General features: G+C 45.0%; 1 long non-coding RNA gene across 2 annotated transcripts in view; it reads left to right on the forward strand.

Annotated features, from left to right (window-relative positions):
- Positions 1–20,431, forward strand: part of LOC103094822 (uncharacterized) — a 47,619-nt gene extending 27,188 nt beyond the window's left edge. Inside the window, exons 2-5 of one of the 2 annotated variants that reach the window (XR_008911550.1) lie at positions 11,293–11,378; positions 11,687–11,800; positions 15,636–15,699; positions 16,202–20,431. This is a non-coding gene — a long non-coding RNA (uncharacterized LOC103094822). Of the gene's footprint in view, positions 1–11,292; positions 11,379–11,686; positions 11,801–15,635; positions 15,876–16,201 lie in introns of those variants that run through there. The other variant, XR_008911549.1, reaches the window with a different exon arrangement.
- The last annotated feature ends 2,485 nt before the right edge of the window (positions 20,432–22,916 follow it).

Here is a 22,916-nt window from a genome sequence, read left to right on the forward strand (position 1 = left end):
CCCCACTCTCCCCACCCCTCTGACTTCATCACTTCCCAGGTTGAGGCTTCTCCAGAGGGCAATGGGGCCTGTGCCAGGAGAACTGAAGGACCCTGTGTCAGAAGAGAAGCAGCAACAGTGGCCCAGGTCCCAGCATGCTTTGGCCCAGGACCTGGCCTCCTGGCAGAAGACCTGAAGAGCTTTAGAGAGGAAGTCCCCATTCTGAGCCTTTCTCTCATGGGAAAGGCTGAAATCCCAGACTTGGGCTCCCTGAGGTAAAGTCAGGGCCTTAGAGCTCGGAGAGACTTTGGACAGGAGAGAAAGTTTCCCACTTCTGGGTGTCTCCATCTCTTTCCTCTGGAATGGTCCCAATTTGAGCCCTGGCTCTAGGAGAGCCTCTGGCACAGAGCAGCCCTTGCCATATCTGTTTCTAGCATCATTATGGAGTAGCGAGAAGGGTATGATTGCCTTCATCTGGTCTGGTAGAGGGACTCAGGGTTCTGGGGAGAAGGAAATGAGGGTGACTAGCACTGAATCTGAGTGAGCCGTCATATTATTCTCATTTAGACTCTTAGAACCTATACTTTCAGAGATAGGAGAGCCCTTAAAACAGATGTCAAAGTTCAAAGTGAGCTTAGAACATAGAATGCTGGAAGTAGAAAGAAGTTTAGAACGTAGAATACTGAAATGTCAGGCCTGGGATAGGTAGATAGATAGATAGAACAGAGAATGTCAGAGCTGGGAGAGACCTTAGAACCCAGAATGTCAGAGCTGGGAGAGAGCTTAGAACAGAGAATGTCAGAGCTGGGAGAGAGCTTAGAACAGAGCCTGTCAGAGCTGGGAGAGACCTTAGAACAGAGAATATCAGAGCTGGGAGAGACCTTAGAACAGAGAATGTCAGATCTGGGAGAGACCTTAGAACAGAGAATGTCAGAGCTGGGAGAGACCTTAGAACAGAGAATGTCAGAGCTGGGAGAGACCTTAGAACAGAGAGTGTCAGAGCTGGGAGGGAGCTTAGAGCAGAGAATGTCAGAGCTGGGAGAGACCTTAGAGCAGAGAATGTCAGAGCTGGGAGAGAGCTTAGAACAGAGAATGTCAGAGCTGGGAGAGAGCTTAGAACAGAGCCTGTCAGAGCTGAGAGAGACCTTAGAACAGAGAATATCAGAGCTGGGAGAGAGCTTAGAACAGAGAATGTCAGAGCTGGGAGAGACCTTAGAACAGAGAATGTCAGAGCTGGGAGAGACCTCAGAACAGAGAATGTCAGAGCTGGGAGGGACCTTAGAACAGGGAATGTCAGAGCTAGGAGAGAGCTTAGAACAGAGAAGGTCAGAGCTGGGAGAGACCTTAGAACAGAGAATGTCAGAGCTGGGAGAGAGCTTAGAACAGAGGATGTCAGAGCTGGGAGAGAGCTTAGAACAGAGCCTGTCAGAGCTGAGAGAGACCTTAGAACAGAGAATATCAGAGCTGGGAGAGAGCTTAGAACAGAGAATGTCAGAGCTGGGAGAGACCTTAGAACAGAGAATGTCAGAGCTGGGAGAGACCTCAGAACAGAGAATGTCAGAGCTGGGAGGGACCTTAGAACAGGGAATGTCAGAGCTAGGAGAGAGCTTAGAACAGAGAAGGTCAGAGCTGGGAGAGACCTTAGAACAGAGAATGTCAGAGCTGGGAAAGACCTTAGAACAGAGAATGTCAGAGCTGGGAGAGACCTTAGAACAGGGAATGTCAGAGCTGGGAGGGAGCTTAGAACAGAGGATGTCAGAGCTGGGAGAGACCTTAGAACAGAGAATGTCAGAGCTGGGAGGGAGCTTAGAACAGAGGATGTCAGAGCTGGGAGAGACCTTAGAACAGAGAATGTCAGAGCTGGGAGAGAGCTTAGAACAGACTGTCAGAGCTGGAAGGGAGCTTAGGGTAAAGGATGTCAGAGCTGGAAGGGAGCTTAGAAAATAGAATGCCCATACAAGGAAGGGGCTTAGAACATAAAATGTCAGAGCTGAAAGAGGGCTCAGGACATTGAATGTCAGAGCTAGAAAGAGTCTTCGAACATGGAATGCCAACTGGAAGGAAATTTAGAACATAAAATGTCAGAGTTGGGAGGGAGTTTAGAATGCAGAAAGCTATAATATGGGATAAGAATTCTGGAAAGTCACTAATTGCTTTTACAAATGAAGAAACCAAGGCCTAGAGAAGAAACTTTGCCCAAGACCACCCAACCAGGAAGGTTGTAGTGGCAGAGATGAGCCTGGATTTCAGTCACTGCCGTGTTACAGCATCTTTCCATTGAATCACGCCTCCCATGTGAGCCCCTCTATTAATCAACAGAAGATGTTTTGTGGATGGCACACCAGCTACAAAGACTGGTGTCTGTCTCCCTGCTGGGTTCTGTTTGATGGTCTCTCTAGGAAAGCTCTCACAGAGCTGAAAGGGATCCAAGTGCTCTTAGTTCCTGAGCTGGCTCAGTTAACTCTCTGTGGCTTCCAATCAGTTCATCAGGCATTTGTTGCGTGCCTACTATGTGCCAGGTTCTAGGAATAGGAAGACAAAAAAGAAACAATCCTTGCCCTCAGGGAACTTACATTCTCCTGGAGGCAATCAGCAGATAAAAAATTAATCATAATACAAATGAATTTTATTTATTGATTTTTTTTTTGCACTGGGTGGGGGGGGGAGGGGGAGTGAGGAAGGATTCTTGGAAAGTATAAAGAGCCTGCACTCTTAATGGGGGTGGGCAGAGTAACAGAGGTCCCAGGAAATTTCTATGACCCGTTAAAGTTTATAAAACACTAATTAGAGGAGCAGCCAGGTGGCTTAATGAACAGAAAGCTAGGCCTAGTGACAGGAAGTTCTGGGTTCAACTATGGCCTCAAACACTTCCTAGCTCTGTGATCTTGGGCAAGTCACTTAACCCCAACTGTACTTCTGCCTTAAAATGGATACTTTCTATCAATTCTAAAGCAGAAAGTTAGAGTTTTAATTTAAACAAACTAAAAATCCCCATTAATTACAGTAACTCTAAGTCAGGTCAAATCAGATCTGAATCAAAGATGGCACTTCTCTTTCTCAGCTTCAGTTTCCTTATCTGTAAAATGGGCTAAATGACCTTTGAGGTCCCTTCTGGTTCTAGATATATGATCCTATAATAGTGTGACTAGATAATCTCTGAAGCCCCATCCAGCTCAAAAATCTATGATCTAATTATCCCCATTTTACAGATGAAAAACCTGAGGCTTTGAGAAGTTAGATTATTTCCCAGGGTCATACCACTAGCAGGATTGAACCCAGATTCTGAGATTCTCAGCCCTGTGCTCTTTCCACTCTATGTTGAGTTTCTCTAGCTTGCTTAGAGGAATTCTCTAAGCTTATGATTACTTCTGAAGGTGCCCTCAGCAGAGTAGAGATCATTGGTAGAGGAAAATGAAAGCTGTTTGGTCCAGCTCCGCTCAGGCCCAGCTCAGTTCCTCTTCATCCTGAGCACTGCAATGCCTAGACGGCAGTGACTTGCCCTAAAGTAACCCCAGCTCCCAGAGAGCTCCCACAAAGGAGTTGGTGGCTGTGGGCCTCCCACTTGGTGATGGTAATGAGGGTGCCCGTCAGGCCTGGGGCTGTCAGCTAAGGAGCCAGGGCGGGCCACTCTTCTCCACCTAGAGATGCCTCTGTCCCGAAACAAGCGTAAGGGTTGAGAAAGAGCTGCCCTGACAGGCAGGGCTTGGTTGGTAAAAAGGCTTCTGCTGACTTGGGGGATTTGGTTAGGGATGAAGCCCTTGGAGCACCTCAACAGAAAACAGTCTGGAGCCCTGGAAGCGGCACTGGGTTCAAGTCCTAGTTCCACAGCACCCTGGGACAAATCACTTTTCCACTTCTCATTTTCTCCATCTATAACATGAGGAGATGGGTCTGATTGTTCTCCAAGCCCCTCTCCTCCCATCCCTGGGGCTCTGACAGTCTTATGTCAAAGCCCTTTCCAAGTCTGCCATTCTAAGGGTCCTTCCAACTCTAACTTACTAATGGTTCTCCTTTTAGAGTTTTTTTTAAAAGTGCCCCCAATTGATAAATGGACAAAAGATGAGAACAGACAGTTCTACACATAGGTATATGAAAAACATCTCTAAATCACCACTGATTAGAGAAATGCAAATCATAACAATTCTGAAGATATCTCACACCTGTCAGATCAACTAAACTGATAAAAGGGCAACATGACAAATGTTGGAGGGGATGGAGAAAAGTGGGCACACATACACTGTGGGTGGTACTGCGAACTAATCCAATCATTTTGGAGAGCAATTTGGAATCACACCTAGAGAGCTTTGAAACCATTTTTTGTTTTTTTAAATTTCTGGGTCTTTCCCCCAAGGATAACAGGGGAAAAAGAAAAGAACCTATATGTTCCAAAATATTTGTAGCAGTTCTCTTTGTGGTGACAAAGAACTGGAAAACAAGGTGATGTCCTTCAATCAGGGAATGGCTGGACAGATAGTGGCATATAACTGTGATAAGTGATGAGCAGCTTAATTAAAAAAAATTATAAAGAATTACATAAGATAAGGAAGAGTGAAACAAGTAGAACCAAGAGAACAAAATATACAGCTACAGATTTATGTTCACAGCCAGAGAATGAACTGAAAAGTGGAAACATGAAAGACATAATCTGTGTATTTTGCCAGATATGTATGGTATGGGGGAGGGAGGCTAATTTAAAAAATCATAAATTTTTAAAAAAGTGTTTCTTTGGGGGCAGCTAGGTGACTCAGTGGGTTGAGAGATCTGGAGATGGGAAGTCCTGGGTTCAAATCCTGTCTCAGACACTTCCTAGCTGGGTGACCCTGGGCAAGTCACTTAGCCTCCATTCCAGCTCTTCTACCTTACAACTGATACTTGGGATCCATTCTAAGACAGAACATAAGAGTTAAAAAAAAAAAGTAAAGTATTTCCTTGGGGAAGGGAGAGAAAGAGAGATGACCAGGGGTAAGGGTGGACAACACCAGCACTGGTCCTTCCTTTTCTCTGACTGTGGGTTAGAAGGAAAAGGAGTGGTTCAAGCTTTTAGGAAGAATGGGAGGGGAGAGGAGAGGAGATGTATTGCTGCTGTTACTTTTGGCTTCTGAGCTAGATTATGAACCACTTTGCGGCAAGGAGACAGCCTCCTCTCAGCCCCCAAGGGGCCACAAAGATTTCACTGACACTGTCCGTAAGGGTTGATGTATTCAGTGGGCTAGGAAGCTTTTCCTGATCCCCTTAGTTGGTATGGCTCAAATTGAGTCCTCGAACTTAGCTGTAGAACTGGAAGCGTCTTTAGGAGGCAATCTAGTCCAACCCCTTCATTCTACAAGTGAGGAAACTGAAGCCCAGGGAAGTGACTTGGCTAGGGTCATCCAGGATTCAAACCCTTTCTACAAATTTCCTTATTACAAGGCCAGCACTGTATAACCTTTCTCAAAGATTCCTAACTCTTTTTTTTTTAAAGCTTCTCTCTTAGAATCAATACTAAATATTAGTTCCAGGCAGAAGAGCTTTAAGCACTAGGTAATGAGGGTTAACTGACTTACTTACCCAGGGGTACACGGCTAGGAAGTGTCTAAAATCAGATCTGAACCCAGGGCTGCCCATTTCTCAATCCATTGAGCCGCCTAGCTGTCCCCAGCTTCTTCACTCTTCCATAACTCAGGAATGATACCAAAAGTGGAATGAGAGGCCTCTGGAGGCCAAGTAGCATTTGGACCACTGATGTCTCTTCCACCTGAAATTCAGTGACTTGCTGGAATTCTCCTTCCTTTCTTCTCTGCATATTCACTGATGGGTGTAAAATCTACCAGATTCTCCCAAGCTATTTCTTCCTCAGTTTCACTCCTCCTGATGTTTCCTAATCCTCTTTCTCTGAATCTAATTTTCCATAGTATGCCTGTGACCCACTTATGTTTATAAGACACTTAGCACAACAAACTTACACAGTAAATATTTCTTTTCTTTCTTTCTTTTATAAAAATCCTTATCTTCTGTTTTAAAAGCAATACTTGGTTCTAAGGCAGAAGAATGTCTAGGCCAGGCAGTTGGGGTTAAGTGACTGCCCAAGATCACACAGTTAGGAAGGAAGCAGATAATTTAAGGATAATTCTCCCTTTAAGATAGAACATTTTATGTTTGAAGACTTCTCCCAGCTCTGACATTCTGGGTTCTAAGGATTCTTCCCGCTTGGACATTCTCTGTTCTAAGCTCCCTCCCAGCTCTGACATTCTCTGTTCTAAGCTCCCTCCCAGCTCTGACATTCTCTGTTCTAAGGTCTCTCCCAGCTCTGACATTCTCTGTTCTAAGGTCTCTCCCAGCTCTGACATTCCCTGTTCTAAGCTCTCTCCCAGCTCTGACATTCTCTGTTCTAAGGTCTCTCCCAGCTCTGACATTCTCTGTTCTAAGGTCTCTCCCAGCTCTGACATTCTCTGTTCTATGATCTCTCCCAGCTCTGACATTCTCTGCTCTAAGGTCTCTCCCAGCTCTGACATTCTCTGTTCTAAGGTCCCTCCCAGCTCTGACATTCTCTGTTCTAAGCTCCCTCCCAGCTCTGACATTCTCTGTTCTAAGGTCTCTCCCAGCTCTGACATTCTGGGTTCTAAGGATTCTTCCCGCTTGGACATTCTCTGTTCTAAGCTCCCTCCCAGCTCTGACATTCTCTGTTCTAAGCTCCCTCCCAGCTCTGACATTCTCTGTTCTAAGGTCTCTCCCAGCTCTGACATTCTCTGTTCTAAGGTCTCTCCCAGCTCTGACATTCCCTGTTCTAAGGTCTCTCCCAGCTCTCACATTCTCTGTTCTAAGGTCTCTCCCAGCTCTGACATTCTCTGTTCTAAGCTCTCTCCCAGCTCTGACATTCCCTGTTCTAAGCTCTCTCCCAGCTCTGACATTCTCTGTTCTAAGGTCTCTCCCAGCTCTGACATTCTCTGTTCTAAGGTCCCTCCCAGCTCTGACATTCTCTGTTCTAAGGTCTCTCCCAGCTCTGACATTCTCTGTTCTAAGGGCTCTCCGGGGCAGAGGTAGGATTTGAACCAGGTCCTTTGAATGTCCTCTGATACATTTTCCTCCTTGATAGATCATAAGTTCTATGAGAACAGAGGCTGTGTCTTGTCTAAGCTCTATATCCTCTAAGGTACACAGTAGGTACTTAATATATGCGGAATGGATTGATTTGCATTGAGCAAAGGAAACGTCTTAAATTCCGGGCTTCTGACTTGGTTTTCCTTCTCTGGCAGACAAACACCCACTGAACAAAGAGGGCCGTAGTGTACAATGTCTGGGAAGCACTTTGTAAACTGTGTAGCTTTCCAGATGGTCCATGAAGGGCTGTTATTATGTGACAACCATCTCAGCTCTGAAAGGTTTTTATTAGGAGACGATGACCTCTGCCCAAAGCTAAGCCCCATCTGAGCCCCGCAAGTTGGCAGCTGAGCTCATTCCCTTTCCCCTCAGGAAACCACGAAGCCAGGGTGAGTTAGGAGGATGGAAGAAGCCTTTATTACACAGAGAGCCAGGATGCTGAAATGATTAATTCAGACCTTGTTCTCAGAGAAGTTGCTAATTGTCCTGGTAGAACCCCAGGCCACATACCTATGGAATGAGCCTTGCCCTGCTCCCAAAGGATTCCTGCCCCCACAATTCAGCAGGCTCCTGGCTCTTCCTAAGTCCAAGTCAAAGCCCCAACCCTATCGGCTCCTCAGGAGCAGGGATTGGTTCATTCTTTGTCTCTGTGCCCCCAGCCCTAGCAGAGTGTCTGGCACATGGTAGGTGCTTAATGAATGCTGATTGATGGATTGATAGGAGTCATCTAAACCCAGTTTACCATGGGCACAGTGCTTTGGACTGGGGCAACTGACATGGAAAAGATCTGGGTAGGTGAGGATCTTCCCATAACTGATATCATCTCTTACTGACATTAGCTGTCTGTTACTGGCATTAACCTTCCTCCTTAAGGCCTCCTTCCAAGCCTCCAGAGAGTCTTAACTTTTCAGGTGCCATGGGCCCCTGTGGGGCCAGTTTGGCGAATCCTATGGACCTGTTTCAGAATAATGTTTTTAAATACATAAAATAAAATAAATAAGATTACCAAGGAAGCTGAACATATTGAAACAGAGTGATCATTTTCTTCCATCTAAGTTCATGGAATCCCTCAAATCCATTCAAAGACGTCCTTGGGGGCCAATCAGATCATCTAGATGAAAGGGATGAGGCCTAGAAAAGAAAGAGAATTTAAAGCCATCTAGTCTACCCCATTATTTTATCGAGCTGGATTCTGAAGTTGAAAGAAGGAAAATTACTTTCCTAAGATTATACAAGAAGTAAATGGTGGATATGGAACTTGAATCCAGATCTGAAAGAGGGGAAAAAATTCTGAGAGAGGAAAAAATGGTAGTTGTCCAAAGAGGCCTACTGGGATACCCAGAAAATCCATCACCCAATTTTGATTATAAAGAAGCTATGGATAGAAGATGCAAGAGCAGGGAGCAAAGGATGATGCCTAAAAGGTGGCCCAGTCCTATTAAGAATAGTGGCAGGAATTCCACTGCTGGGTTTATACCTCAAAGAGGTAATAAGGAAAAAGACTTATACAAAAATATTCATAGCTGCACTCTTTGTGGAGGCAAAAATTGGAAAATGAGGGGATGCCCTTCAATTGGGGAATGGCTGAACAAATTGTGGTATCTATTGGTGATGGAATACTATTGTGCTCAAAGGAATAATGAACTGGAGGGATTCCATGTGAACTGGAACAACCTTCAGGAAGTGATGCAGAGTGAAAGGAGCAGAACCAGGAGAACCTTATACACAGAGATTGATACACTGGTACAATCAATGTAATGAACTTCTCTACTAGTAGCAATGCAATGATCCAGAACTATTTGGAGGGACCTATGAGAAAGATGCTGTCCACATCCAGAGAAAGAACTGTGGGAGCAGAAACACAGAAGAAAGACATATGATTGATCACGTGGTTTGATGGGTATATGATTAGGGATGTTGACTCTAAATGATCACTCTAGTACAAATATTAATGATATGGAAATAGATTTTGGACAATGATACATGTAAAGCCCAGTGGAATTACTTATCAGCTCTGGAAGGGGGGAGATAAGAAGAGAGGGAAAGAATATGAATCATGTAACCATGGAAAAATATTCTAAATTAATTAAACTTAATTTAAAAAACAATAATTAAAAAAAAGAATAGTAGCAGGAGTGCTTAGAGTGGGCTGAGGCTGGTGAGGAAAGCATGGACAAAAAGGGAAATGTGAAGGAACAAAGAAAGAAGAAGACCACTGCATAGGTGTGGATGTCCCATTATCTGCTTAATTCTTTTTTTTTTGCCAAGGAGAATGATTTAAAAAGAGACCACTCAGCTGCTTTTGATGAATTTGTGTCCCCTGACTGAAATGAACTGTATCCTCATATATGGAAATACCCAGAAGATGTGATGGATAATCAATTCTCAGTGATATTTGAAATTGTGGAGAGCAGAAGAGATACTCTTGTTGTTCATCCTTTATTTGCTTTTTTTTCTTTTAAACCCTTACCTTCCTTCATAGAATCAATACTGTGTATTGGTTCCAAGGCAGAAGAGCAGCAATGGCTAGGCAGTGGGGGTTAAGGGACTTGCCCAGGGTCACACAGCTAGGCAATCTCATTCTAGATTTGAACCCAGAACCCTCCATCTTTAGATCTGACTCTCTCCACTGAGCCATTCACCTGCCTTCCCTCCTTCATTTTTAAAGATCAGTGGTATCACAGGGTAATGTTTTGACTTGTGCATGAATTGGATTTAAGTGAGGCAAAACACAAAGTCATTGGCCTTACTGTTCTTCCAGAGTCATCTAAATGGCAAGTCAAAAGTTAGGATGACTGGCGATGACATCTTCCACGTCTGATCAAGCTCTGATTGCTCCACCAGGTTTGCTTCAGCCACCTTCATGGCCACTGGGACCAGTTGTTCTCATGGGCCCATTCTGTTCACATACTTGGGGTAGACACCCACCCCTCCCAAGTCCCCAGTGGTTTGTGACCCATCATTTACTAGCATGTGTGGCTGCTGTGCGTGCTATAGTGCCTTAGAACCCCAGAGGAGAACAGAAGGCCAGGTAGACCCCCAAAGATGGGTGAGCCTCCATGAAAAGGGTTCAGCAAACCCTCACCCACAAGGGCTACACCTTCCTGATCACCCATACCTCAGGGGAGATACACCCCACCTGGGGAAAGACAAATTCTCAATATTTCACCCCGTTCAGCAGTGGATAAGGAGTTAATTTAAGAGAGCGGGGAGCAGGGGCACACCCTGTTCTCCAAACACCGTGAGGCAATCTCTGGAAGAGAGACAGCAGGTGACTCCTGGCAGCAGAGACATGAGTCAGTGATGGCTTCAAGAGAGAACTAGCTGCAGCACCTGAGCACTGCGCTATGGGGAGGAGAAAAAGACTATTGACACCCAGAGCACTGGAGGCCTGAGCCGTCTTAGTCACGTGGATTTCTTACATGTGCATCTCACTGGCCCTGTGCTTTCTTTGTGCTCACTCCAGCATGGGGGAGAGTGTGCCACTGATTCATGAGGGAATCCGTTGGGGAGACACTGCTCTTACACCATCTTAGCAAATGCCTTTTTAAAAAACCTCTGACCTTCCCTCTTAGAATCAATACTGTAGGGGGCAGCTGGGTGGGGAGAGCCAGGCCTAGAAATGGGAGGTCGTAGGTTCAAATGTGACCTCAGCCACTTCCTAGCTGTGTGACCCTGGGCAAGTTACTTAACCCCCATTGCCTAGTCTCCTTACCACTCTCCTGCCTTGGAACTGATACACAATATTGACTCCAAGACATACTTAGGCACATAATTCCCAGCAAAACCGCAGCTCCAGGCCAAGCCCAAAACTTTTCCACTCACAGAAGCCTATTCTCATGATGCCAGCACACAAATCAATCATAGAGGCCCATACAATACCTACAGGTACACTAAGCTTCAATATGCCTCAGTGACTCAATTACACAAATCAGTAACTCAAACTCCCTAGTAAGCCACCTGTGATGAAATCATTTATCTTGTATTCTCTCTGTAATCACAATACAAAAATATAGAATGTTAATCAAATGATTTGTTAAAAGTCAATGTACCACTTTTCCAATTATCTCTCATTGAACATGTGTGTTAGGTAATGTAATCTGCATGCCAATAAAATGGGTATAAAAATAAATCCCAGGCCTGGGAATGGCAGAGCAGCTTTGAGATGCAAAGCAGCCCCATGGCTGTAATGATTAAGCTGTCTTCCATTTGTTATTTATTTTGACTGATCATTAGCCACCTGTTGGGAACCCTGGAGTCACGAGTGAGACTGGACTCTGACCACAGCATTCTGGCGTCAGAACAGGACCATTCCCGGCTAGGTAAGTTCCCTTCCCCTAGCCCTAAAAGTTTCAAACAGATCAGGTTCTCCCCCTAGAAGAGGTCCCGGGCCCCGCTGTGGATAGAGCAGGGTTTGGGGGGGGAAATAATCCAGGGCCCCCAATATAAGAGGGGTGGGCTCCCAATGTAAGAGGAGCGGTTTCAGAACAAGTAAAAGTTAACCCATGATAGTCTTTTGGGGATTGGGTTTGAGGGTCTGATCTTTTGGTGATGTTTTAGAGAATTAGGTGTTTTGCTCTTACATTATTTCTTTTGAGTCTGGGGGAATAATAATCATGTCAATTCATAGGTAATGGGCATTGATGAAAGAGGTCATGCAAGAGGGATAGAGTAGACAGTCACATCTCACCAAGGACCACTCTGTGGACTCTGTCAAGGAATCATGGTCTGATGGCCCCCAGCAGTAAGGGTTTAAAAAAAAAGAATAGAATCAATACTGTATATTGGTTCCAAGGCAGAAGAAAGGTAAGGGCTAGGCAGTGGAGTGTCTGAGGCTTGATTTGAACACAGGACTTCCTGTCCCTACACCTGGCTCTCCATTCACTGAACCACCTCTATGCCTCTAGTAAAATACTTTTTATAGTTGTTTAGGCATTTCAGTTGTGCCTCACTCTTTGTGACCCCATTTAGGATTATCTTGGTAAAGAAAATGGAGTGGTTTGCCATTTCCTTCTCCAGCTCATTTTGCTGATGAGGAAACTGAGGCAAGCGGGGTTAAGTGACTTTTCCAGGGTCATACCTCTATTAAATATCTAAGGCTGGATCTGAAATCGGATCTTCTTGACTTCAGACCGGGTTCTCTATCCACTGTACCACCTGGCTATAGGCTAATTGGGTTTACTTGATAACTGTTAACCAGGAACAAGTTTTTGCCACCTCTTTAGCTATAGTTCTAAGAGTACAGACTCACAGAATATCTTGGAACATGAGAGTGGCAACTGCTCTTTGGAGATGGAACCTGTGAGTTCCAGTACAAGCTGGAGACTGACCCAGAGAGAAAGATAAGAAGAATCCTCCAATTAGTGCATTTGACTTTGATTTCGGAAAATGTTTAGAACATACTAATTTTTAAAAAGCCTTCTGCCTTCTGTCCTAGAATCAATACTAAGTATTGGTTCCAAGGCAGAAGAACAGTAAGGGGTAGGCAATTGAGGGTAAATGACTTGTCCAGAGTTCTACAGCTAAGAAGTGTCCAAGCTCAGATTTGAACCCATCCATCTCCAGGCCTAGCTCTCTATCCATTGAGCCACCTAGCTGTCCCTTTAGAGCATACTATTAAAGGGAAGCCTTGTGAACACCTAGAAAGGGAAATGATGATCCCAAAGAGCCAACATGACTCCATCAAGAATGGGCCATGCCAGGCCTACCTTGTTTCCTTTCTTGACAGGTTTAGAATAGATTAGGGCAGTACTAGAAATTGTTCAGTTGTGTTAGGAGTCTGACTCTCCCTGACCCCAGCTGGGGCTTTGTTGGCAAAAATTCTGGAGTGGTTTGCCATTTCCTTCTCCAGCTCATTTTACAGATGAGAAAACTGAGGCACAAATAGGGTGAAGTGACTTGCCCTGGGTCACACAGCTAGTAAGTGGGCAAGATATTTAACCTCTTCGAGTCTCAGTTTTCTCATCTGCAAAATGGAGATAATAATAGCACAGATCTTGCAGGGTCATTGTGAGGAACAAATGGGATAATATTTCTAAATGCTTTGCAAACATTATAGCATTCCATAGATGCTAGGAGAGAAAATTAAAAAATAAAAAAGAAGAAGAATCTGGATTTTTTTTACTCCAAATCTGTTCTTTCTTTTATTTTCCCCTTTACCAGCTCAGGGCTGACCTTGTGGGTTGTAGGATGGATCAGTAAGCTCTGGAATGGTGTTCTGAAGTTCATCTAAATAACACCCCACCTCTAAAATATCTCCCCCCACTCGGCTTCTATCTATCTCCCCAATCCCACTATTAGAATTTTTTACAGAATTACATAATCACAGGGAGAGACAGAAAGGGGGAGAGAGAGGGGGGAGGGAAGGAGAGAGAGAGAGAGAGGAGGGAGGAAGAGAGAGAGAGAGGGAGAGAGAGAGAGAGAGAGAGAGAGAGAGAGAGAGAGAGAGAGAGAGAGAGAGAGAGAGAGAGAGGGAAAGACAGAGAGAGGGGGAGGGAGGAAGAGAGGCAGAGAGGGAGAGGAGGGAGGAAGGGAGAGAGGGGGGGGAGGGAGGAAGAGAGGCAGAGAGGGAGAGGAGGGAGGAAGGGAGAGAGGAGGAGAGAGATAGAGACAAAGACAGAGAGGGAGAGGGAGGGAGGGCAGGAGAGAGACAGAGACAGAGAAAGGTGGAAAGAGAAGAGGAAAGAGGGAGGGAGGTGGACAGAGACAGAGAGACAAAGATAGAGACAGACAGACAGACAGACAAGGAAAGACACAGAGAGACACAAAAATAAAGAGGCAGAGAGAAGACCTCAGAATCCATCTAGTTTAATCAAGATCCTTCTACCACATCTGTCACAAGTGATCATCTGACCTCCAATTAAACCCCCCAAGATAACACCTAAAAGAAGCCCATTTCACTTTGGGATAACTGAGTCAAGAAATGTTCTCTTCAGAAGCAAAAGTTTGCCTGTCTGCCACTCTCCTGCACTGTTCCTTCTTCTGTGCTCTAGGGCAGACAGAGATGAACAAGGCTGATCCCTCTTTCGCACAAGAGCGCTTTCACTCTCGTGGCCTCATTGAGGGCAGGTACTATTTCACTTGGGTATTTGTTTCTCTGGTGGCCCAGCACAGTGCCTAGCACATATCGATTGAATGATAGTGGGCTGGCCTGGGAACCCAATAGCCTATTCAACATTATTTGCCTTTATGGAGAAATTCATTCTAAGGTCCAAAGAGCTGACTCCTGGAGGGGGGCCGAGACTGTCATATTTTTGTTTTAATCTCTTTTCAATCCAGCAAAGGGCCTGGCCCATTCTAGAAAAATGAATGGTTGAGGAAGTATTTATTGGGTGTGCCCAGTGCTGTGCCAGGTGTCAAGGGTATCAATACTAAAAACAAAGTCACTCTGCCTAAGAGGAATTTATATTCTAATGGGGAAGCAGTCAAGGGGGAGGGGTGGGCTTCCAGAGAAGGACACTTGAGTCTAGAAAGTTACAGGGATCATAATGGGACCACTGCGGAGAGATGGATGTGCCCCGTCCAGGGACAGTGTTTGGATTGATTTGATCATGGTTCCTAGTTCCAAAACTGGAGGGGAGATGTGGAAAGGGTACCCATCCTGGGGGGCATGGAGGCTATGGAGGATGCTGAGTTGGGACTGAAGTGAGGCATGGCTTAATAAATCTTTGATTGGTTGGTTGGTTGACCCCTTCTCTGCTGTAGGCTAAACATCCTCAAGCTTTCCAACTGATTCTTATATAGTAATCTCGAGTCTCCCTGCCCTCCAGTTTGTCCTCTTCTGGATAACTTCCTGTTTGGGGTTCTCTTTCTATTTCACCTTTTAAAAGATGGAAAAACCTTGGAATGGAGAATTCACTGAACCACAATACCTTCAACTTAATTGAAGTATGGGTAGTTCAACTCCAAATTGAAATCAGGGCACTGGGGATACCAAGGGAAAACATTCGAACAGTTCCTGTCCTCATGGAGTTTCCATTCCACTGGAGGCACATGACTGACACACAAATAAACATAAGTAAGAAAAATGGAGGGAGAGAACATTGGTGGGGAGAAGTGGAGATTAGGGAGGACTTCCTGGAGAAGATGGCACCTTTGTTAAGCCTTTGAGGAAGACAAGGAGAGCTAGAGATGATAAGGGAGTGTGTTCCAGGATGATATATAAAATGGCCAGAGGTGGGAGATGGAGTATCAACATCAGGGAATGCAGTTGCACTATGTTGGGGGTTGAAGAAGATGCAAAGTTTAAACTGGAGGTCTTTAGCCTTAGGCCAGAGAGCAAATCTTAAACTCAGACACTGCCAATCTTACCCTAGGCAAATCTTATCTACTGTCTGCCTCAGTTTCCTTATCTATAAAATGGGGATAATAATAGCACTTACTTCCTGGGGTTGTCATGAGGATAAAGTGAGGTAATATTTGTAAATCACTGTGTAAATAGTAACTATAATGATCTTCCCTTAAAGTTTATGGTATATAACAAAAATACTATCAGATAAATGATAATTCAGATTTTTAAGATAAGTTTTCTGATTTTTTTCTTCCATTAAAAAAAACAAACAAACATTTTCTTCTTACAGATTTTGTTGTAGAGGACTGCTCTTTGGTACCGATCAGGAGAAGGGGTATTAGAGTTAAATCCAGGTGATATGAAAATAAAATATATCAATAAGAACCTATTTTTTAAATTAAAAAAAATTAAACCCTTATCTTGTCTTAAAATCAATATTGTGTATTGGTTCCAAGGCAGAAGAGCAAAAAAGACTAGGCAGTGGAGGTTGAGTGACTTGCCCAGGGTCACATGGCTAGGAAGAGTCTGAGTCTATATTTGAACCCAGGACCTTCCATCTTCAGGTCTGGTTCTCTATCCACTGCCTCAACACATACATATATATATATATATATATTTTTTTTTTTCCAATGTGTGCTGAGTTGAATTGCTCTAGGTACTAACCAAAGCTTGGGAGCCTGTGTGCAGAGGCGAGCACAGCCCCACTGCAAATGTTCCAAAGCTAAATACCATTGGCAGAGCCAAGCCCACCCCCACCCCATGCATGACTGAGCCTGGCAGATTGGCCCCAAGCATTCCTTTTTCCTCTTTTTCCCTCTTCTTACACATTTTCTCCCAACAATCTCCATCCCTCAGGTGCTGAATGATGATGAGCTATGAGGAAAGACTGGCTGACTCACATCCAACAAACTGAAGCAAAACAAAAAAGCAATAGCTTGGCAGACAGAAAGGAAAGTGGGTGAACTTGGAACAGAAACCCGTGTGGGGTCAGATAAGCTGGACTTTCCCCAGCTGCTCCTAGGCTCCCCGCAGGCACTGATGCCCACTCGGAGGCTTTGGTTCTAGAAGCTAAGCTTGCTCTTGTTTAAAAAACAATCCGGGTCAATTCTGTGTTCTCCTTTTCTGCGTGCCCTTTCCTGGGCATGTACCCAGTGGGCACTTGCTCTCAGCCTCCTCCCTGAAATACCTGCTCTCCGGAAGGGTTCTGTTATCAGCCATCTCCACCTGGGGGCTCGGATGAATGGCCAACTCAACTGGGATCCAACAGCATGATAAGGCAGCCAAGAAAGCCGGCTCCATCTTGGGCTGCGTTCAGGGAAGCCAGCTAGCCTACACTGAGGAGGGAGTCATTGTGCCGTCCTTTGCCCCAGTGAGGGCACAACTAAAGTATTCTATTTGGCTCTGGGTGCCATAGTGTAGGACGGGCGCTGACAATCTGGAGGACGGCCAGAGGAACATGACCAGGAGAGTGAAATGTCTCAAGGCTGTGCTATATGAGAATGGGAGAAGACAATAACTAGGGGGCAGCTGGGTGGCTCAGTGGATGGAGAGCCAGGCCTAGAGACGGGAGGTCCCGGGTTCAAATCTGGCCTCAGACACTTCCCAGCTGTGTGACCCTGGGCAAGTCACTTGACCCTCATTGCCTAGCCCTGACCACTCTTCTGCCTTGGAATAATAATCACAATAATGATTCCAAGATGGATGGTAAGTGTTTAAAAAAAAAAGACAATTCCCAATTCTTGGGAAAGTGCCCTTAACTTCCGTTTGCCTCAGTTTCTTCATCTATAAAATGGGGATAGTAATAGCACCTGTCTCTCAGAATATTTGAGAGGATCAAATGAGATAAGATTTGTAAAACATTTAACACGTGCCTGGCCTAGCAAGCACTATACAACTGTTCGTTATCATTATTATCACCAGCCTGGAGAAGCGAAGACTTCATGGGGACAGGGGAGAGGCGTTCAAATGTTGGAGGTTTGTGGGTGGAGGAGTGAGCAGACTTGTTCGTGTTGGCCCAACAGCAGAACTTGGGGCAATAGTGAGGAGACGATGAAGGGAAGCTGCCGAGAAGACAGCTGAGGCTTGATGCAAGAAGAGACTTCCCACACGTCAGAGCTGTCCGAAACTGGCCTGGAAGGCTCTGGATCTGAGGGTTCCTGCTCTCTGAGGGTCTAAGGGTCTCTTGTTGGGAGGGGGGAGGAGAGCCCTATTCCAGTGGAAGGTTTCTCAGGCCCCTGCCTGCCCCGCAGCGCTGGGAGTCTGAATTTCTGGCCCTCGGTTCCTTCTTTCACCGAGTTGCCGAGTCTCCGGTCAACCTCCCTGGCATGGATAACATCCATAGCAGGGGGCCATCCAATCATTGCTTAAAGACCTCCCGTGGAAGGAAACCTACTGCCCCATTCCCCTGGGGGACATCCCCTCCTAGAGGGATTTCTGGTGTCAGGTAAGAGGTAGGAAGGCCAGGAGGCCAGATCCCCCTTCCTGCCGCCAGTGCGTCCAAAGCCCAAGCCCGGTGCTGTGAGCCGGGAGCGTGGCTGCCCACGTTGGGAGGCGAGTCCATCTGTCCAGAAATCCGAAGGCGTGTTTGCGGTGCTCATGGGATGAGCCCTGGATGCAGCCGGGGAAGACAGGAAGCCCAAGGGAGCTCCCAGACTGATGGAGATGTGACAGAGGAGACCGTCCCTGTGCTCGGGGGGCTCCTAGTCTGATGGCGGAGACACGGAGAGCCAAACACTGCCCATCTCCTCCTGTAAATGTCCTTCAGCCCTCCCCACCCACCTCAGAGAGCCAGGATTCCACACACAGCTGCAAACTCCAGCTCTTTGTAAAAAGGGGGCCTCTTCCAGCACCCAGACCAGGGAGCACAGGCTTGGGAGTGCTGTGGCGGCCTCAGAGAGCTGAGCCCAGCAGGAGCCTGGGGCTGAGGGGAGACTCTTAGGGAGCATCTCAATTGGAGTCGGATCTGACCGAGGGAAACAGCTGCTAGAACGTAAAGAACATAGACTATTGACTTCAGAATGGAAAGGGACCCTGGAACACAGAATACCAGAGACAGAAGGGGCAGTGGAGCTCATCTAGGGCTGCCCTCTGATTTTACAGATGGGGAAACTGAGGTCAGTAGAGATCGAGACTTTTCCAGGGTCACTCAGCAAGTTGGTGACAGAGATAGAAGTAGAGCTCCAGAATGATCCCCAGGGGCTTTACCTTTACACCATCAATATCTCCTTTTACTCTACTCAGTTCAGGACTCCCACATTCATTTCAATTTAAAAATTTTTGGTTTTTCAATTTAATTTAATTTCTTAAATTTTAGTTTTAAATTTTAATTTGATTTAAAATTGGTTTTTAATTTTATCTTTTAAAATTCTGAATTTAACAAGCACTAAATAAAGGAACTATTTCTACACATATATGTATACAGTAAAACAGAAAAAAGTGTTCACTAAATTTACATACTCATTTTGCCCTTAAATTTCCCAATTAATTCCCTAGAATGTCTTTTTATGTCTTTTCCTCCTTTTTGAAATACTTAGCTCTCTCCCTTTCTCTAACTTTGCACATTGTCCAGCTTAGAGTTCTGTTCATCAGTCAGTCAGCGTGTCAACAACTGAGCACCTACTGTGTGCCAGGTACTACAGTGATAAGTAGGGAATGTCCCATAGGGGAATGGGGCAGTAGGTTTCCTTCCACGGGAGGTCTTTAAGCAATGATTGGATGGCCCCCTGCTATGGATGTTATCCATGCCAGGGAGGTTGAATTGAGACTCAACTGAGTGAAAGAAGGAACCCAGGGCCAGAAATTCACAGACTCCTAGTGTTGCAGGGCAGGCAGGGGCCTGAGAAACCTTCCACTGGAATAGGGCTCTCCTCCCCCCTCCCAACAAGTGATCCTTAGACCCTCAGAGAGCAGGAACCCTCATATGTGGAGCCGTCCAGGCCAATTTTGGGCAGCTCTAACGTTTGGGAAATCTCTTCTTGCATGAAGCCTCAGTTGTCTTCTCTGTAGCTTCCCTTCCTCCTCACCTCAATTTAAGACAGAAGAACCCCAAGGGCGAGGCATTTGGGGTTAAGTGACTTGCCCAGGGTCCTATAGCTAGGAAGTGTCTGAAGTCGGATTTGAATCCAGGTCCTCCCAACTCTAGGCCTGGTGCCTCCCCTTGACTTTTATTTCATGGATTTCACCACAGCCTAAGAATTCACCCCAGAGTAGCTCACAGCCCTCTGTGACAGGCATCCCAGGCTGGGCCTCTTTGCAGGCTGGGACCTGGCTTGACATCTTTCCAGTTGGCTAAGTCCTGCTGGAGCTGTGCCCCTCAATCACTGACTTCATGAGCCTCGGCTCACCTGCGCAGCCCAGTGAGGACGTCTTCATGCTGTGGTTGTCACCACGTTCATTCTCTTCTTTTGCGAGTTTGTTTTTGAAAGTACCTCCCACTTATGTCAGCTTTACAATTTACAAAGCCCATATAAATGTCCATTATCTCATTTCAGCCTCATTACATGCCCTCCTCCCTCCGGCCCTCCCCGGGCTGTGGATAGCACATTATTAGCCCTATTCCACAGGTGAGAAAGCTTGAGCTCTGAGGTGAAGAAATCTGCCCTGGGTCACCCAGGGACTTTGGAAACCAAGTCAACAGTAGAAAATACTGGAGAGCACCCCAATGCTTGGGGCTGGGGAAAGGGAAAAGTCCTTTATTGTTGTTGTTCAGTTGTGTGCTAGTTTGAGGTTTTCTCAATAAAGATACTAGAGAGATTGGCCATTTCCTTCTCCAGCTCATTTTACAGATGAAGAAACTGAGGCAAATAGGAGTAAGTGACTTGTCCAGGGACACACAGCTTGTAAGTGTCTGAGATCAGATTTGAACTCAGGAAAATGAGTCTTCTTAACTCCAGGCCTGGTACTTTATCCACTGCACCACCTAGCTGCCCCAGTCACTTATTAGGTACCTACTATATGGCAGACACTGTGAAAGCACCTTGCAAATATTATCTCATTTGATTTTCTTTATCTGTGTGTGAGATCATGATTGCTATTCCTGCTTTCTTTGTCTCTTTGAAGCCCAATAGATTCTGCTCTAGCCTCTTACCTTTGCCCTGTGTGTGTTGTCTCATTTGGTTTCCACAGCAACCTTGGGAGGGAGGTGCTGTTATGATTCCCATTTTACATTCAGAGAAACTGAGGCAGAAGTGAAATGCCTTGCCCAGGATCACACAGGTGCTAAGTGACTGAGACCAGATTTGAACTCAAGTCTTCCTTACTCTAGTGGTCTATCAGATGTGTCTAAGGCAATAACAGAATTTCACTAAGACTGTCCTACCCTGATGAAGTTGATAATATAATGGGCAATGGAGAAGACTACAGAGACCCATAATGCATAAAATTCCATGGCTGGAATATTAGAGAGATGAAGAACAGAAAATGAGAGTGGAAGGGAGCCCAACAAAAGAGAGGGAAGTCCAAGCTCTTTTCTCTATGCTCTGCTGGATAGCATATACTCCATACTTTTTAGATATGCTGTATGTCCTGGTTTATCTGTCTTGAAAAAAATAGTATTGATGCCTTTACATTTTTTAAAATCCTCACCTTCTGTCTTATAATCAATAGTGTATATTGGTTCCAAGACAGAAGAGCAGTAAGAAAAATAGAAATAGAAAATACTAACCAGTATTAAACCAGTAACTTAAAACTTCACTGAGACTTCTGGGACATCCTGTAATTGACTTCCTTTGCAATCCTATGTATTTTATCTTATGCTTTTAAAAACGGCATCTGAGAAAGGGTCCGTAGGTTTCACTAGGCTTCTGCCAAAAGGGTCCAGGACACCAAAATGTTTAGGAACTATTCCTGATTTGGAATTTTCTTTAACATTGTTTTCTATTACATTTTTTTGGTCACTGATTGTACTCTTTTCTATTTTTTTTTTGTTGTTGTTGCTCTGTCTCCATTTATATAAATCATAGGTTCATAGATCTAGAAGGAAAAGGGACTCTCAGGGCCATCTAGTTCAGTCCCATTTAATAGATGAAGAAATTGAGTTCAAGGGAAGGGAAGGTGATTTGTCCAAGGTCAAACAGGAAGTAAGCACCTGGATCAGGATTTGAACTCAGGTTCCAACTCCAGAACCATTGCTTTTCTCCACCATACCCATGTTTCTCTGAGCTCCTGTGTGGTTTCTTCATTGGCCTGATGTCAAGTTGATTCATAGAGGATCAGCTTTCCAGCTTAGGAAGGATTTTTAAAGTATTTTTTTAAAACCCTTTCCTACTGTTTTAGAATAAATGCTAAGTATGGGTTCTGAAGCAGAAGAGTGGTATGGGTTAGGTAAAGATGGGGTTAAGTGACTTGCCCAGGGTCACATAGCTAGGAAATGTCCAAGGACAGATTTGAACCCAGAACCTCTTATCTCTAGCCTTGGCTCTTTATTCAATGAGCCAAGTAACTGCCTAACTTTTAAAGTTTTGATCTCAATTGCTCCTGCTCATATGTGTGTGGCAGCTTAATCGTACCCATGGGTTACTGATCAGTCCATGCCTGGGCCTAGTGCCTAGTGTCGGGGCATTGAATATCCTGGGTCCTCATAGATTAGCTCCATCTCCTTGCCTGTAATAGACTGGTTCATTCAGATTCTTTGAGCCCAGTGGGTTCCAGAAGCCCTCTTTGACCTTAAGGAAGGCTCTTTATTTGGGGAGCTGCTCTTGGAGTGGGATATAGATTTTTAGCTGTAGATGGGAAGATCATAGATACTAGAGCTGGAAAGAATCTTATACACCATCAAGTTACATGCTTAAGGGGAAAGAGAGCCAGGCCTGGAGCTGGAAGGACCTCAGATACTTTCTAACTGTGTGACCCTGAGCAAGTCATTCGTCCCCAGTTGCCTAGCCTTTAACCCACATCTGCTTTAGAATCAATACTGATTCTAAGACAAAACACCGGAATTAAAAAAAAAAAAGTTGTACACTCAAAATACTAGAGACTTATAGAACCAAAGGGTGTAAGGGAGAAGGGGAGTCCAAAGCTATTTCCAGTACACCTTTTATTTCACAAAGAAGGAAAGGCATAGCCATAGAGCAGAAGGAATTTGTTCAAACACCCAGAGTTAAGACAATCTTAGAGCTAGCATTCCAATTCAAGTCTTCTGACTCCAAATCCTGTGCTCTCCACTCTAGGGTAGGAATAGAGGCTCTTTGTTCTGGCTCCTAGGATGAGTGAAGGGGTTTGGGGATGGGGGGTGACGGGCAGGGCAGCAAAATATACTGAGGAGAAATTGTCTTTTAAGGGAAGGAACCAGCCTCCATTGAATTCTATTCAACCCAACAACTATTTATTGTGCCTACAATGTGTCAGGCCTTGTGTTAGATGCTGCAAGCACCAGTCATTCAACTAAGATTTATTAAGTACCTGTTATGTTATGAAATGAAACAACATGAACAACAATGAATAAATATTTTCAATTCTACAGTCTACATTCTAAGGGTCCTCCTAATTCTGAGGTTCTGTGTTAGAAGGTCTCTTCTACCTCTAAAAGTCTCTGTTCTAAGATCCCTTCCTAGTCTGATATTCTCTGTTCTAA

This window comes from Monodelphis domestica, chromosome 4 (genome assembly GCF_027887165.1).
Source record: "Monodelphis domestica isolate mMonDom1 chromosome 4, mMonDom1.pri, whole genome shotgun sequence".
NCBI lineage: Eukaryota > Metazoa > Chordata > Mammalia > Didelphimorphia > Didelphidae > Monodelphis > Monodelphis domestica.